General features: G+C 43.4%; 1 protein-coding gene and 1 long non-coding RNA gene across 5 annotated transcripts in view; one reads left to right on the forward strand and one right to left on the reverse strand.

Moving 5' to 3' along the window:
- Mapk4 (mitogen-activated protein kinase 4) overlaps positions 1-16,065 on the reverse strand; it is a 148,356-nt gene that overhangs the window by 20,120 nt on the left and 112,171 nt on the right. The window lies entirely within an intron of this gene.
- LOC134471780 (uncharacterized) lies at positions 10,856-11,637 on the forward strand. Its single transcript, XR_010041431.1, has 2 exons — positions 10,856-10,986; positions 11,135-11,637. It is a non-coding gene; the product is annotated as an uncharacterized LOC134471780 (long non-coding RNA).

Genomic DNA, 16,065 nt, shown 5'->3' on the forward strand with positions numbered 1-16,065 from the left:
CCTTGCCTTGGAGCTAGCTGACTGTAGACAGAAATTGTACAAACTATGAGCTAGATGCACCCTTTCTCTTTTAACTTTGGGGGTTGGGGATTTTGTCTTAGCAATGAGAGAAAACTAACTAAGCCACCTATGAAAAAGTGTAAGGAGGAAAGTAATGTGACCAAGGTCAAATTAGCTAATAATTGGCACAACAGAGATTTGATCCTAGCAATGAACAAAACAAAGTCCTTGTAATCACAAAGGGTACATTTTAGTTTAAAGAAAAAAATCCCAGCTGAACAAACAAATGTATAATACGTCCAGTGGAGATAAGTGTGAAGACTAAAATTAAAGCAAGGCAAGGAGACAGGGAGTAATGATTTGGGTGGTCCAGGAAGGCTACTTAGAAGACAACATTTGAGCAGAGACCAGAGTGATCAAGAGAGGCAGCCAGGTGGCCACATGGGGGAAGAACAGCAGAGAAGGAGATCTTAGAGCCAGCCACAAGTCCCCCCTTTCTGTCCCCACCTCTGCCTCTCAGTGCTCTTGGTCTTCTTTCTCTGCCTACTGAAACTTCCTTTCAGACCCCTCATTAACATGCAGGTATGAATAACAGAGGGGGGCAAGACAGTAATACTGGTTGAGCCTCCATTATACACAAAGGATTTTTGCCAGCCGTAGCTCAGTCACCTTACAAGAATCCTCTTTAAGCTAAGTATTTATTTTTCATGTACATCTGGGGAAATTACTGCAGAACTTCCCGACAAAGCTTGCAAGCCTTCGTGTTCCACAGCATACTGAACCCTCCATCTCCAAGGTCACAATTCTATAGTAAGGGAGCCAAAGAGGAGTGAGTCCCTGATGGTAGAGATTAGTTGCTTTATCTCTGTATCTGTAGGGCACTCTGCATAGGGTAGATGCTCACTTAAAATGTTGTGAACTAGTGGAATAAAAGACTTAACTGAAGATTTAACCCAAGACTACTTGCTTGAAATTGCCATTTAATAATTCACCTAAGCCTAAATGAATGATCAATATGCCCGCGGAATTTCAGGAATTGACCACCAGTCAACAGGAAATTAAAGTTTAACTGCATGTTAAAAATCATAGGACAAGCCAGGCATGGTGGCACATGCCTGTAATCCCAGAATTTGGAGGCTGAGGCAAGGGAATCATTGCAAATTTCAGACCAGCCTGAGCTACAAAGTGAGCTCATGGCTAGCCTGAAATACATAGCGAGACTCTGTCTCAGAAAAAAAAAAGACAGAAAAGAAAAGTCAGAGGCCAAAGGCAGCCTCTCTGCTCAAGGGCAGCCCTCCGAAATCTAGGGGCCCTGTATTGGGTATGTGTGGATTTGTATTTCATAGGCTCATGATGCTATAGTGGAGTAACTGAGCCTTCTGGGCTGCTAATCATATTCTGGGGTAACCTTGATGTCAGACTCAGGGCTTTATTGCATCTGCTCTGCCAGCTCCACTCTTAGCAAGACAAAAATAATAATCTAAAAATGCTTCTGAGTAATGTGTGTAATGACTATATGCTGGGTACCATCCTTGACTCTGCCTCTTTTCACTTGACCACCATAACAATCTCACGAGGCAGACACTGCCACATACCCGTTCTGCAGATGAGGAAGTTGAGGTAGACAGGTTGAGGATACAGTGACATCAGACAGGCCCCAGAAAAACTCTCCTGCTACCTCTTCCTGTCTGTTCCGCCCTCACGATGTCCTCACCCTCCCTATTCCCCTAGAGGGTCAGAATGCTCCCTAGTGCAGCCCAGAACATACACAAAAGAGTCTCACAAGGCTCTGAGATTTAAGCTGCATTTTCATTGAAGGCAACTCAGAGTCAGTGGACTAAGGAGTACAGGGACAACCTAGCTTTCTTTTCATTAATGAATGTTCAGGTGGAACTTAGACCTGGAGAGCGTGATGATCTTAGAGCCCCTGGTGGTTTAATTATATACAGCCTGTAGGCCTGAAGGCTTTAAAGGCTCTTTTCTCAGGTGTCTGCCCGTCAAGGGCAGGGTCGGTGGAGGAAGAGGCTCCTGTTGCAGAAGGGACCCTAAATCCAACTGGCCAGTGTGTTGGCAGGAAGTAACAGCCTTCACAACATGGTAGATGGAGCCAGGAAAGCCCTGCTCACCATAAACTTGGCTACCAGGCTGTCCCAGCACAGGAGAGACCTGTCTATAGGTCTATAGACTTGTTGTTTAGTCAGAGCATCATTTCCTGAGATGGGTTGGCATCCTAAAGATGCTAACAGGCATTAGGGGCGATAAGAGCATGTGGTCATACATCCATGGGACAGGCTGGCAGCAGCCAATACATTTTACAATAGTCTCAGGATCTCCTAGATGGGGATTTGGATGTGGCACTCATCCAACCTCTTTGATCGCATACTTTTTTCTTTTTGGTGCAGCCTGGGAACCAGCTGTTTTCACGGCTGTGGGAAATGCAGGGTGAGATCCTGTAACTTGACAATATGATGCTTGAAAGAGGAAGCATACTGATTTCTTCCATTGGCAAAACTAATAATGCGGAATCCACTGAATGCAGCTCTGCATGAATGGAGACACATTGCTTCCTCCATTTATCCCAAGAACTCCTGCAGGGAAACCCCTACAAAAGAGGCTAAGGCAGGTAGCTGATGTTACAAAAGTCATTAGAAATGTCAGCTACTTTCACTCCACAGAGGCTCTGGAAAAGAAGCAGATTCCTTTGGATTAGGAAGTGGAAGCAGGTGCGAGTGCAGGTAGCTCCCGGGAGGGGCCTTGAGGGCCACCCCTAGGCTCCATATTGGGGAAAATAAGCAGGCAACAGGAGAGTGGAGAGAGCTCCAGAAGGGCCCTGAGACCAGCTTGAGCCTCCCTCAGTGTTGCTTCTGTCAGCATCAAAACCTAGCTCTTGGTTCTGTAATCCTGCCTTACTTGCCCTGACCTCGAGAAAGATTTTTCATCTTGCTGACCCAGGTGGCTGAAGGGATACTATTAACCACAGACCACATCTCCTCTGCTGAAATACTTTTTCTGCAGAAGCTGCAGGTGCCCAGCCGTGCACCACTTTTGATTGCCCATGTGCTGGGGGGAACCAAGGTCACTGGCTCCTGGGAATTAGGGTCCCATTTTTGGTGCTTTGCTAACAAGCATTGTCCCCCATGGGCCTAGCCCTAACTGGGTGCTGAGTTGGGGGACTGAGTTCAGGAAGCTTCTGGGAAGTGAGGGTGCTGGTTCAATTGAAGACTGTCATGAATCCAGGTGAAGTCAATGCTAGATACAGGGGCAGATGGGCAGACAAAGAGGGCCGGGGTAGATCTTAGTCTGGGAACCTTTGTACAAATACCACATCAGAAACATACCATTAGATATGAATGTGAATATTTATTTTGATTCAAAAAGGTAGTGGCAGCAAATTAAAAATCATAAGAATTGGCAGATGCTATAAGCATAATGGAATTCATAAAAATAACATTTTTACTAATTAGCTGCTTGGCGAAGGTTTGCAGGTAGCAAACATGTGAATGCACTGCATAATTCTATCATCTCTTCTATGACAGTTGCATAATAACTTTCTACAGAGGGAATTTGAAGATAGCTCAGTGTTTGAAAGATAATTTAAAAGATTAATAGTATTTCCTCTGGTTGATATTTGATATGTTTGATATTTTATAAGTTTCATATTCAAAACTAATTATTGCCAATCTTATACATTTACAGGATTATTATTTTATTATTACTAAATTTGAAGGAATTTTGGTCAAGCATTCTTTTAGATGTAAGTCATGAGATCTGGGGGGCATTTCCAGTTTTCATATGTAGTGACTAAGTTTCTCTTTGAATTGATGACACCCATTGACCAGGCTGTTGGTGATGTCGTAGTTGTAGTTGTCTGCACTGAGTGGAGGATAGACCCTGTTCCTTTGTGCCACATGAGTTGGCTCAGTGAGCTATAGAGAGAGTCCTAGAACTTACTCTTAACCCAAGCCTGCTGATGATGATTTAGCACTGTGTAGAGAGGTAATTGCAAATCGCATAAACACATTCCATTAATCTCAAGCTAAGTGAATCCTAGTTAACCTGATTCCACCTCCATTACATCCTCCAAAATGCCTATCCGCATGAGCACAATTCAACATGAGGAAGTGGGGTTGAGGGGTTGCTGAATAACAACAGACTGTTCTAACAAGCTGCTCCCAAAATAACTTTCTTTGCAAATATTACAAAAGTATACAGCACATTGCTAGTGTCTTTCGCAGGGTCTGGGGTTAAGCTATGTAGGTGAAAGGCCGTGAAGTTAAGCCTCATGAATTCCATAGTATATATGGCAAGACGACAGTGATGGAGCACAGGCAGGTATCTTGTCAGGATTTCCAAGCTAAGAGTAAAAGCAAGGATACTTTCTTGGAGTCTTACTTGAAGTCAGCAATAACAAGTCCCATGTTCTCAAAGCCAGAAGCAAATTCTCTAGAGGGTTGGTCACCCCAGAGAGTTGTGAGGAGGCCCCAGAAAGGGGATACATGCCTGTGCACATTTGTGTTTGTGTGTGTGCATGTGTAATGACTCTGGATGAAGCCACCAAGGTTTGGAAAGGCACTGTTTTCCTTGCTAACACAAACTAGCTGGTGAGATTTTTGTCCACCGGAAAAAGTCTCTCTTGATTTTTCTTCCTTTGATCTCTTAGGGCCCAAACTCTTGCTTTCATTTTTAGTTACAGCCAGAAAAGTGAATTCTTGGGGCTGGGGATTTAGCTCAGCGGCATAAGCGCCTGTTTTGCGAGCAGGCAGTCGTGAATTCAATCCCTAGCACCGACAAAAACAAACAAACAAACAAAGAAAAGTGAATTCTCTACCTCTCCAGAGGATAGCTAGGAAATTTATTCTCCACACCGACTAATTCATCTTCCAGGTATGGAAAATGAGGGAGCAAGGAGAATGGAGGCGCCCTGGACACTACGAGGGAGGTGAGCTTTATAGACAGCAGGGCCCAGGAATGGAAGTACTTCTACAACATTTTCTGTAAGTCTGCTCAGTGGGTTCTGTCCAGCCTCCGCAGGTGGGTACACCACAGTGGTGATCTCTGCTTCACTGTTATTCACACAGCACTGCTTAGGAATCAGGTTATCTTGTCACAGTTGATGGGGGAGCATGTAGGTAATCCATTTTCACATCCCTATGGTATTCCAGCATATTGATACAGAGAGTTTGAAAACAGGGACTATGTTATTTTTTTTTTTTTGCTAGAAATCTTCCCAGCTGCCTGTTGCATTGTAAAGATTATAACTGGTCTCTATACCAGGTTCCTGAGAGAAATGCCAAACTCTTGGAATTTCACAAGTAGTAGAAGTGACTATTATTCATGCTGGACTCCTGGGACCTTATTTTGGGTGATGGTAATGTAGGAGTTACAGTTGGTCCCTAGATAATTTCAGGATAGGACTGGGCACGGTAGAAAGACCGACCATATGACTAGAGCATTGGGGCTGGGAGCCACATGGTTTCTGCCAGACCTACAGAGAACAGAATGGAGCTGGATATTGAGTTTGAGGCGGCCATGATTTACCCAATTATATATCTAGGTGATGAACACCCCCTTACAGCGTCATACCAAATATCTCTGGGAACTGATGTTCAAAGTTGCTTTCTTGGCTTGTGATATATATGAAAGTAGTAAGACGGGTTATACATCCTGACAACATAGAAGTTTTGCATTTTGGAGTTTTCAAGGCTATGCCCTATTATTGTCTATTCTTTTTGCTTGTTCTGATTTATATCTTTTAGAATAAATTTGTAAGCATAAGTATAGGGCTTTCTTGAGTTCTGTGTATCAGTCAAATGAATTATCACTCATGAACAGGAATGAGAATTTCCAAATTTGTAGCCAGTTAGATGCTCAGACCACCAGAGAACTTTTAGTTCTGTATTTAGTTATTGGAATGAAATGGTCCTTAACCTGCAAAGTCTGCCATCACTGTACATCAGAATTGCACTGCCAAATTATCAAATATTTGATTCTGCAACTAGAAAAGCAAATAATATATTGTTGATATTATAAGTGGTATATTATTGATGTTTTCTGCTTCTAGCCAGTATGCAGAAATAAAACTGATTTTTATAGATAGTGCTTATATTTAGTAACACTGCTAAAGCCTTCTTAGTAAGTTATTAATTTACCTGTAGTTTGAGGTTTCATTTAGACAATAAAATCATCAATGAATAACTGAATCTTTGATTTGTTTTCTTTACTAGGATGGCTCGTGCAATGATGGACAGTGATCATGGATAGATAAATTCTTACACGGTGGCATCCACATGCTACCCAGGCAGCTCAGGTGTTCCTATTCCTATTTTACAAATGGATGAAGTAAGCTTCAAACAGGCAAAGTCACACAGTTTCATGAGAGCTATGACTTATCTCAGGTCTTGTTTTGAACAACTATGTGGGCTCTATGTCAGCAATTCTCCAACTTAAGCCAACATTAGAATCACCTGGAGGGCTTGTTAAAACCCAGCCGGCTGGCCCCAGTCTCAGAGCTTCCGATTCAGTAGTTCTCAGGTGGGGACAGAGAATTTGCATGTCTAACAAGTTCCCAGGTGATGCCTCTGTTGGTCTGGGACCACACTTAGAACTGCTGCCCTGCACGACAGAACCGCTTGGTTCTGAGCCTTCCTTCCAACTTTCTTCACATGGGAATTTCTTCTCTGCTCAGAGACAGCCTCTCCTCTCCTCCATACAGAGTCCCTGCATGTCCCTGGGACCTCAGCCCCACAGGTGGCAGCTGGCATTGGTGTTTGCTGTGTTGCCATCTGTCTCTGTGCATAATTACCCTCATTAAACAGGTTTTCACTTACAATTCAAGTAAACAAGCTATGCTGCTAAAAAGGCTGTCTCTGCACCTGATTCCTCAGGCTGTATTACGGGCATCACACCAGCTGATGCTTTGGCTCTCGGCCGGAAGATCAGGAGGTTCTTTGGATTCCCTCCAGCAAGTGCTGCCAGTCTCCTCCTCTCAGATCTGCAGATTCTGATGTATTTCCACTTGCATCCTTCCGAAGAAGCCTGTGTTATTTATTCTCTAGGCAACCTCTATGATTTGGACTGCAGGTCTCAAGGTCAGGGCAGATTTGTTTTACATTGTTCTCTGTGTGTCAAGTGTGGTAGCTTCAGTCAACCTCAGCTAAATTTGCCCATGGGGCAACCTGACCTCTTTAGGGGTGCTTAGGACTGATACTGTGACAGTGCCCCTACCTGTATGCTATTCAAGTAAAACTAACACAAACCATAAAATAAGTATACAGAATTCCAACAAAAGTTCAATTTTTTCCCACAATGTCTTATTGTTTGTGTGTGTGGTAATGGAATCTGAACTCAGAACCTAGCACATGCACATGCACATGCACATGCACATGCACATGCACATGCACATGCACAGGCTGTGTTCCACTACTGAGCTGTATCCCTAGTCCTATTTTATTTTGAGACAGAGTCTTACTGAGTTGCCCAGATTGACCTAAGACTTGTGATCCTCCTTGCCTCAGCCTCCCTAATAGCTAGAATTACAAGTGCATGCCACTGTGCCCAGCTTCCTTGATTTTTATTTTAATCAAATTCTTTACAAATTTTTTTGGGGGCTTGCTGTTTTGCAGCAGCCCTGACTCTTTTGTGGTCCAGCACACGGTTGAGGGTACAGTGCATGGTAAACATCTTTGTTGTTTTGTTTTGTTTATTTTAGCAGGAGAACCCAGCTCTCATCTCACCCAGCTCTCACTCCCCTACCAGAGATTCCTTGGATGCTGAACATTTGTAATGAGAACATGAGCTTTGGATGTAGGTTTAAATCCTGTGCCAGAAACTTACTTGCTGGTGACATAAAGCAATTTTGTTAACCTCTCTGAGCCACAGGCTCCTCAGCTGCATAATGGAGATAATATCTACTTTACAGGTTGCTGTCAGGATGAATGGGGAAACATCCGAGCAGCACCCAGCTCTGTACATATGCTACTCTGCCCTCCTTTCCCCATCTCCATCTCAATACTGACCTTTCCACTCCCTTTTGCTCCTTACATCCTGTTCAGTCTTCTTTCTCCCCAGTCTGCACCTGTTTCCATTCTCTGCAGTGGTCCCCCTCTTTTCTCCCCAGCTGTCCCCCTTTTCTTCTGTAAGATGTCACACTTTCCTTTGCCTGACAGTTTCCTCAAAGGCCCTCCAGCTCCACATGACTTCTTATTTAGAGGAAAAATGGGGTTAGAAAGGTGGACAGGAAATGGAAAGTTCTCCACAAAGACCCAGTCTGTGTCACATGCTCCACCCCGCTGGCCACGTTGCCTTGTCCAATCTGCTAGTTTAGTCTGTGTTGTTCCCCTAGTAAGCTCATTGGCACCTGACAGGCAAGAAACACAGGAACAGTAAAAAGCACAGACATTAATCAGGCACTGACAGTTGGATGTGTTTAATACTTAGAGTGGCCAGGTGAAGACACAGAAGTACAGAGTCCCTCTTACAAGGCCCGGCTCAGCTTTTTACTTAAGTGCATAGATGATGATAGTGAAGACATGTCAATGGCTAACATCAGGATACATTTAGTCTTTCACCATCTCCCCATGAGGATAGTATGGACCTTGAGGAAAGAGCCAGAGGACTGATAGCTGGCAAGAAGTGAGCAGGCCAGGTTCTTCTGATTGGTGACCATCTATATGACCACTACCAAATGACAGTTTCTAGAGGTCTATAGTGGCACTGGATATCTCTATATTAAGAATAACTTCCAGCTATCCCTCAGTATTTCTGGTGGACAGGGGCCTAGATGTCCACTAACACCAAAATCTGCTTATGCTCAACTCTCTTTTACAGGATGGCACAATGTTTGTATATAACCTTCTATGGACTTTCAAGCCAGCTCTGCATTACTTATCATTCTCAATGCAATACAGATGGTACATAAATAATTGTTATATTGTTTAGGAAATAATGACCAGAAGAAAAGTCCATACTAGTTCAGAAGAGACACAGTTTGTTTCCTGAATGTTTTTGATCTGCAAATTGGTTGAATCCATGGATATGGAATGCCTGGATCCAAAAAGCTGACTATATCTGGAGTAGTATTCTAGTGTGCAAGAGGTCACTGTTGAAATGCAGAATGACACTAGCCATTCATTCAGTGAATACTGACTGCCCACAGCAGGGGTGATACAGCCACAAGTCCACCTAAAAGAGCTTAACATGGGCTGTGATGGATGGAGAAGACAGGATGTGATAGAAACTGGCTTAATCATATAGTATCATGGAGCTGTCTTTCAGCAGAACTCTGAAGGAACAGGACCCCAGTTGGGGAGATTTCTGAGAGAAGAGGGAGGAACATAGCTGGCCCGTGAGACCAGGATTATTAATGTCACCAGTAGCCCTGGGTGGTCTGAGGATCCTGTGCACATGGGGTGGTGGTGGAGAATGAAGGCTGAGCCTGCTTGGGTTGGTCCTTAGAGAACTTGAATCCAGTTTTCCACAAAGCAGAAAATCTACAACTTTCTCTGGATTTTAATCTTTTGGAAAAGGATGCTCCTAAAATAGTAAGAGTACCATGTTTAGTAGCTTCAATAGTTCTTCCCTATCCTTCTTTCTTTGCTTCCCTTGCTTCCTTATTTTTTTAAAAATTTAATTTAATGGGACCCTCCAAGACCTTTTCATGATTTCCCCATTGCAGTCTTTTGCTGATGAACACTGAGTATTTGTACTGCATCTGAAGCAGGAAGCTGCCGCCCACTCTCAGGCCTCTTGTGCACCTTGCCGTGGTTTCTGCAATCCTAGGCAGACCCTGGTGCTGCAAGTAAAGTGGCTTGGAAATGTCTGCAGGGGAGGGAGCTTTGGATTTCAAGTCAGAAGCCCCGGCCAGCATCATGACCAGATCTTCCATGCTCTCATGTTATAAGCCTGGATGAGTCTCTTCACCATTCAAGACCTTAGTTTTCACATCTATAAAATGGAGACAATAACAGGGGCCTCTCTTCTATCACAGTATTATCACAGCAATCAAATGATAACCAAACATGTGGAAATCACTCCAAAGGAAGCTTGTGCCCACTGGAAGGCACGACTCATTCAATGGTCTGCTGGCATCAGCAGTACACTCTCAGTGGCTTCCTAAAGTACCTGGATGTAGCTGCCCTTCTTTCCACAGAGTCCAGATTCAAGCATCAGTTGTGATGTGAATCACCACAGCACAGCTTTCAGAGACTCCTCTGCTGAGCCTGAGCATTGGGAATGCTAATTCTTATGTCTGCTTTTATATGTTTTCTGTCACCTAACTTGTCAGACACTCAGCTGTCACTTCTCTGCTCAGAGTTTGCCCATGCCGCCTGTAACCTGCTGAGGATTTGACAGTCAGATAATGAGTTTATTACGTGCATGTGGGGAGCGAGAGTGGCAAGTCGAGGTATAACATATTCCCTGCAGGTGTGGACTGTGCTCTCTCTTAGGACAGGTTTACCTTCTCTCTTGCCCGTAGCTCAGGTGGATGAGGCTGCAAAGCAGAGGAGCTGCTGTTCCCACGCATGAGCTCAAAACTTATGCTCCACTTGGGAGCCTCCCAGCTGCGCCTATCAAAGCTGACAGAAACAGGTGTCTTTGCCAAGTGCGCCATGCCCAGCTTCTAGCCTGCCTTTGTCTGTCTGTTTCCCTTCCTCCACCTGCCTCCTGAGCCATTCTCTACTTCTCTATTACATTTAGGCTTTAGATCAACCCTATATAGTTCTGTAACCTTGGTGGCTTTCTTTCTTTCTTTCTTTCTTTCTTTCTTTCTTTCTTTCTTTCTTTCTTTCTTTCTTTCCTTCCTTCCTTCCTTCCTTCCTTCCTTCTTTCTTTACTGGGAATGCACACAGGGCTTTCCCACTTAGCTACATCCTCAGATTCTTTTAATTTTTTTTTTTTGATAGGGTCTTGCTTAGTTACTAAGTTACCTAGGTTGGGCTTAAATTTGTGATCATCCTGCCTCAGCATCCCAGAGTGCTGCAATCACAGGTATGTATCACTATATTCAGCTGTTGCTTCTCTTTTATAGGTGCTGAGTTTAGAGAGGGTACATAAGCTGCCCAAGATAATGAAATTCTTAAGAAACTGAATGACGGCCTAGCCACTCTCTACTACTCTCCCACATTATTTCTCCCAGATCTCAACAGTGATTCCTACTCAATCCTGGCTGTCAGACTTCTCTCCTACTGAGATGGGTGACCTGTCCTGGAGATCTTAAGCCAGCGGCTGCTCTAGGAAGAACACGGCCAATTCCCTCCAGAGTTGCAGAGGGGTCCACAGGAGTGAACGGAGCCATGCAGGGAGGCTGCTGGGGAGGACGCCAAGGACCTACAGCCAGGCGCTATGATGCCTGAAGCAACACAAGAGTAGCTCAAGAAATACCGCGTTCAGGCTGCAGGCTGATGTGAAAGAGACCTTTCTCCGGACTTCAACCTTCCCTTTAATAATCAAAAGTAAAGCTAAGATGTAATTTTTATAAAAAATGTAACACTTCAACTGACCACAGATCCATCCTTTATGCAGCCAGTGAGTCAAGCCCTTGTTTGATGGGGTGGACTTGCATTCAGATGTGAACTTTTTAGGCTCAAAAATGGTGCAGATTCACTTTTAAAGATTTAGCCATTAAAGTAGGAAACTTTAGAGTGAATGCCTTTCTTCAACTCTCCACCTTCCTTCACCCCATTTTTGCAGTAGTCACAACTAAACGTGATTCCTGTTTCTCCTTCCCTCCTTCTGTACACGCGAGCGCGCGCGCACACACACGCACATGCGCACACACACTGTCCCCAAAATGAAATGATCCTATAGCATTTGACTATCTTCTTTTTTCACTTTTACTATTACAGATGACTTCTGCTCATATAAGAAGGGCTTTAAACATATCTGCATAGTGCAGAATCCCTTTGTGATTGAAAATTTTTGTTAAGAGTTTAAATTTTTGTTCTAGTTGCATTTTCTCCCTGTTAGTCTGGGTCTCCTAACATCTTCCTACCTGTGTAACTCACCATGCCCAGCCCTCAACACCAGATGCTCTGTTGAGGAGGAGACAGGGGAGTTGCCCAGAAAACTCACCTGGCGCCCAGGAGTCAGCTTGGGAGCTGGCTCTAAATACAAATGCTCCACTTGAAAGTGCCACTTGAGGACACAGGGCAAGCTGCCATCTCCTCTTTCTATGATGTGAAGCAAAATGGCGTGGACAGAAGCCAGGCTGCAGCTGCTGGCTGGGGCAGTCACATCCGTGATCTTGCATAGCCGAGGCTGGCGGGGTTGAGAAGAGCTGGGCTGCTCTCTTCCCGCCTGCTCCTCTCCTGGCCCTGGCCACTGCGCTGTCCAAATGGGACCCTGGAGCCCTGATTGGGGGCCTCAAGAATCTCACTGTGTTATCCAGGAGAGCCTCAAACTTGAGGTCCTCCTGCCTAAGCTCCCAAGTTAGCTGGTATTACAGGTACATGCTACCATACCCAGCTGTGATGTGGATGAATCTTAAAACCATTAGGCTGCATCAAGAAAGCCAGTCCCTGAAGGGCCAATATATATGATTTCACATTTTAATAAAATGTCCAGAATAGGATATTTAGGAGGAAAGTAGATTAATGTTGCTTAGGGCTGAAAGTGGGGTTGAGGTAGGGTAAATACAGAGTGACATTAATGGATATGGATATGGGCACTCTTTTTTGGAGTGATAAAGATGTTAGAAAACTGCTGCTTACGTGGGTGAGTGGTAAGTGGTGTGGTTGATATCTCAGTGAAGCTGTTATATTTGTTGTACGTATGGAGCTGCTTGCCTCAGGCGGCTTTGTGGAAGAGCAGCAGCAGAGTCCGAGGCAGAGAATTTGCCAGGAACTCAGCACTGTGTGGTTCTGCTTCTTGGTCTCACTCCTCGGAATCAGCAGCCCCTGTCCAAACTCTGTGCTCCTCTTCCCTGATCAGCCAAAGGTGAGCTGAAGGAAATAACCCACTTTTCTCGAATGGCCCTGACTGGCATGTTTTGCAGAGATTTCGAGGATGTCTCACTTCAGATACCAGATGTGTTCATTGGGCCCACGCTGGATGGAGGAAAAATCTCCATGTACTTCAAAAACACCAACTTGAAGGGACTGTAGTCTACTTGCAGCTTGAGGAGCAGATTAGCAAACTGAATAAACATCCCATATAGAGGGATTCAGTGAGTAGTATTAAGTAGGGAAGACATGCTTTGCTTAAAGCAGGAGCCACATCTTAGCAGAAAATCCATTGTTCAAAAACGAAGCAGAATATTGCAAAAAAATATATATAGTTTTTGGTGCTATTTATGGAGTATTGCAGACTTTTGGCCATGTGAGAGTTCAGCAGGAAAGATTTTTGTTTCAACCCCTGTTGTTGGAAACATCCCTAGAATGTCCCCATTCGATTTCCTGCCTTGGTACACAGCACTCAGGGAACAGAATTTAATTTTCGATGAATGAATGACTTCCTTAGCTTCTGAGTCTTTCTGGACTCTAGTTTATTATGTACAAGGCTACAGCTGGAAAAGTGGAAACCTTGATTACATTTGGTCTATAGGATGTTCAGACTACAAACTAATTTGAAGTTAAAAAATCAAAAGGCAGAGGAATTCTTGATAAAATTTGTTATTTTTCTGCTGTTCTCTGCTTTTCTCTGCCAAGCCAAATCTGGACTTTACCACCTCCTCAGGCAAGGTCCGTCTTTGGAGGGCTGAGAGGTGCCATGGAGTGGGGGTGGAGGTTGCCAGGCCATGGAATTTGCTCTCCTGTCTCTCCCCGACCTCTTTCCTCTTTCTTTTTTCCTCTCATGTCTTCCTCTCTCTTCTTTGAACCTTTTTGGAAGGTCTTTGGATACTTAAAGGTTGATTTCTGACTTCTTCCCTGGCAGTCACAGCCTTATGTCTGAGACCTGGGTAGCTCAGGTTAATTGGAATTTTGCTATGTGCTGAAGTCACTTTCTCATTCCCAAGAAGCCCTGCTCTGCTAGCTTCCCCAGCAGGACTTGCTGTGAAGGCAGGAGACACACATCACGGAGACCATGGTGCTCCCACAGAACAGGGAGTTCAGTCATCATTCAGAACCATTCTCAAGAAGTGACAAGCTTTACGCCTGGCATCTTGCCCTAAACACAGTCTGAAGGTGTGAAGTAAACAGAACTGTCATTCACAGAGGAGGGTGGGATGTAGGCTGTTTGGATCTCATAGAGTCTCTCATCTGGAATCTGAGGACTGGGTCTCTGGGAAGACTTCTAGGACAAAGCTTGGTCACTACTTCCCAGCTGGCTTTACAGTCATAGTGCAGCCTACCATGCACAGTACGTCAATACCTCTCCCTTTCATGCTCTTGTCTTTTGACTGATCTTCCCTTAGCCAAAGGAATGGCAGAAGCCAATGCTCTTCTTGGTTGAAATAACAGAAACCACTCAAAAGAGTTAAAGCAAAAAGGGTCTTCATTCAGGGTGGTTACTGGAGATTTGCAATAAGGATAGCATCAAACATCCCAAAGACCTGAAATATTAACCAGCAGCCTCTCTCACTCTGGGTCTCTCCAGTCCCTGACTTTCCTTCTCCACTTGGTCCCTTCCAAACACACAACAGGAGTGGCCCTCTCTGTTCAGCAAATCTCTGTGTGTTACCAGACAAGGGGACCTTCAGGTTCCAGCCCCTGCCTGCTGGTCAGGGGTGGAGTATAAATGGTGATCAGATGCCTAAAGGGGACATCAAGGGAGAAGCCAGCAGATCCATTCTGTACTGGGTTCTGGCTTGGGTACTGGTCCTCTTGAACTTTTAAAAGGAAGGACACTTCTCCATCTAGTGCTGTGTGGGCCAACACTGGGGCTGTTAAACATTCCCAATCTATGTAAGTTTTCTACTCCAGTAGCAAATCCATGAAGGCAGGAACTTATTTACAATCTATATTTCAGCCTTGTATCTCAAGCACCTAGACCACCATTGGAACTCCAATGTTTTTTGATTGAGTAAATGTTATTCTAAAACAACTTTATTGAGGTATAACCTAAATATTAGAAACTGCACATATTTCAGAGTATATAATTTTGATATCCTCACATATACCAATATCTGTGAAACCATCACTAATCAAAATCATGAACAAATGTATCTACTCTGCAAGTTTCCACACGCCCTTTGTGACTATTCCCTATCCTAGGCAACTGCTAATTTGTATTCTGTCACTACACATTATTTTTCCTTTTCTAAAACTGTATGCAAAATGGAAACTTCCAGTATTTATTCCATGTATTTATGTCTGGCTGGCTTCTTTCACTCACACAATTATCTTGAGACTCATCCTATTGTTATGAATGGTTCATTGCCTTTCATTGCTGAGGAGCAGTAATTCCATTGTCTGGGTATACCAGTTTGTTCATTTAGATATTGATGGCATTCAAATAGCTTGTAATCTTGGGTTATGAGAAAGAATGCTGCTATGAACATTTGTATACATGTCTTTGTATCGTCATATGCTTTCATTACTTTGAGCAAATGTATTGAAAATGTCTAATCATATGGCAGATGTAAATTTAGCAATTAAAGAAATCATTTAATCATTTTCCAAAACAGTGATAACATTGATCTTCAAATAGTAAACCAAACTTGCATTTCTGGTAAAAATACAATTGGTGAATATGTATTATTGTTTTATTTATTGTTGATTTCAATTTGATAAAATTTTGTTTGGAATTTTCATACCTATATTAATGGAAAATGTTAATCTGTTGCTTTCTTTTCTTATACAGGTTTTTGTCAACAATCAGTGATACTTAGAAGGATTTGGGAAGTACCCCTTTCAATTTGTTAAAAGAGTTTGGTATTCTTTCTTTCTTAAATATTTGTTGGAATTTACCTGTAAAGCTATTTAGCTACTGAACTTGGAGCCCCATGCCCCATTCATTCTTAAAGGGAAATTTAAACAACATATACAATTTCTGTAATAGATGTAAGTATGTCCAGATTAAAATTAAAATTATTTTTGACATGCAATTAGCATATCAAAAAATTCATCACTTTCAAGTGTATTATTTAGCTTTTTTTTTGTACTGAGGATCAAACTTATGACCTCATGC

Source organism: Cavia porcellus, unplaced genomic scaffold, assembly GCF_034190915.1.
Source record: "Cavia porcellus strain 051 isolate PalLab524CR breed Dunkin Hartley unplaced genomic scaffold, mCavPor4.1 scaffold_20, whole genome shotgun sequence".
Taxonomy (NCBI): Eukaryota; Metazoa; Chordata; class Mammalia; order Rodentia; family Caviidae; genus Cavia; species Cavia porcellus.